The sequence below is a fragment of the Pteropus vampyrus genome, unplaced genomic scaffold (assembly GCF_000151845.1).
Source record: "Pteropus vampyrus isolate Shadow unplaced genomic scaffold, Pvam_2.0 Scaffold29, whole genome shotgun sequence".
NCBI lineage: Eukaryota > Metazoa > Chordata > Mammalia > Chiroptera > Pteropodidae > Pteropus > Pteropus vampyrus.
In genome coordinates this window covers 5,151,318-5,153,330 of record NW_011888810.1, presented here as the reverse complement: position 1 = coordinate 5,153,330, position 2,013 = coordinate 5,151,318, and the positions used below count along the sequence as shown (strand labels likewise).

Genomic DNA, 2,013 nt, shown 5'->3' with positions numbered 1-2,013 from the left:
AGGCTGTTGTCAAATACCTTAGAAAAACACTACCCACGCTGAGTTACTCTTGCATATTAAAGGCTCTGAGATGCCGGATAGGATAGGATAAGATAGGATAGGATAGGATAGGATAGGATAGGATAGGATAGGATAGGATAGGATAGGATAGGATAGGACAGGACAGGACAGGACAGGACAGGACAGGACAGGACAGGACAGGACAGGACAGGATAGGATAGGATAGGATAGGATAGGATAGGATAGGATAGGATAGTCAGACAGACAGATTAATCTAATACTTCCTAAACTTAATTGACCAAGGAACTGTTTTTGTCTGTCATCCAGAGGACCCAGTTTGGAAATTCTAATTCCTTCTTGTGAAAGATGAGAAAACGAGGCCTCAGGAGATGACTTAATTTACTTAAAGGCATAAAGCACAGTCTGCCAATGTCTCCTCTTGACCCCCTGGGCTCCCCTGACCTGGGCTATTTCCAGTATGCTGATGGCGTCCCCATCCCAGGGTGCCTGTGTTTGCTATCACTGTCGCAGAGCTTCCTCTGCTTCCTCTTGTTCTGGGTGCAGAGACTAATAAGAGCCTGTGCGTAAACGCTCCGTTTTGCATCCACCAGTGTGGGGTGTGCTCCCCGTAGATTCTCGGAGGCTCTCCAGCAGCCGTGAGCCCTGGCTGCCCACCTGAGCAGCCCTCCTATTGGTTTCGCTCTCTACCCGGGCCCTAACCCTACTTCCTCACCTGTGCTTCCTAGGATCAGTTTCCTAATGAGTTCTTGTGTCAGGACCTGCTTTGGTTAGTAACAAAGAGTTACTAACTCTGCATTTAAACAAAGTTAGGAATGATGATCTAGACTTATGGTCTAGTTCAGACAATAAATAGATGATTTTTTTAAAGTCATTTTTTTAAGAGTGATGTTAGGTTCACAGCAAAATTGAGGGAAAAGTACAGAGATTTTCTATATATTTCCCGCCCCTATACATGTATAGTTTCCCTCATTATCAACATCCCCCAACACAATGGTTCATATGTTACAATTGATGAATCTACAGTGACACATCACTATCACCCAAAGTCTGCAGCTTACGTCAGGGTTCACTTTGGTGGTGCACATTCTATAGGTTTGGACAGGTGTATAGTGACAGGAATCTGTCCTTATGGTATCATACAAAGCATTTTCACTGCCTTAAAAATTCTCTGTGCAAATGATCTGGTTTTTTAAATGAAATCACATTTAAATTCCACATTCCAAGTTTTAAGCAGACATACACATTTTCTCCAGAGACAAGCAGCTAAATTCTACTGTCGAAATCAAAAATGTTAAAGCTTCTTCTTCTTTTAGACCTTAAACAAACAAACAAACAAACAAACCGAGAAATAAGGCTGTGTTAGAGATAAAACATTTTGCCTTATCTTCAGAAAATAAGCAGGGCTTCTCCATTTTGTGCCCTCTGGTAAAAGGTCACAGACAAATAATATGTCATGTTGCTAGAATGTTCCTTGAAAAGGAAACAGAAATGCTTAAGAAAGTTGAACTCAGAAATTTCTGAACAGGCTGCACATCTGAGGTGGCTCCTGGCTGCCAATTTTTTTTTTTTTTTTCAAAAACAGTGAATAAATTTGCTCAAGAAATTAGCTGTCAATAGCAGAGGTTGAAAACCTAGCCAGAGCTCTAAGTTTGGCCAAGGAGCTCAAACTATTTTCCAGATATTTGGGCTCAATAAAATTTAACACATTTTTCTCAGCAACTTCTTTTCCCATTTAATTTCCAAAACTTGAAATTATAAGGGAACTTTAGTGTCTGTATTTTAAACATAAGTTGATATTAAGCTGGCAGATAAGCATTTTTTGATTATTCTTTCAATGGAAGAAACTACATTGTCTTTTCTCGTATTATTTGAATGGTGCACAATTCTGCATGCTGAGGGAGGACATTTAAACTTGAAAGCTCATGAGAGAAGCTTACACTTTGAGAGACAGACAGAGAGAGAGAGAGAGAGAGACAGAGAGAGAGAGAGAGA

The 2,013-nt window shown here is 40.5% G+C and overlaps 1 protein-coding gene across 1 annotated transcript in view; it reads right to left on the bottom strand.

Annotated features, from left to right (window-relative positions):
- Positions 1 to 2,013, bottom strand: part of ADAMTS18 (ADAM metallopeptidase with thrombospondin type 1 motif 18) — a 382,382-nt gene that overhangs the window by 307,678 nt on the left and 72,691 nt on the right. The window lies entirely within an intron of this gene.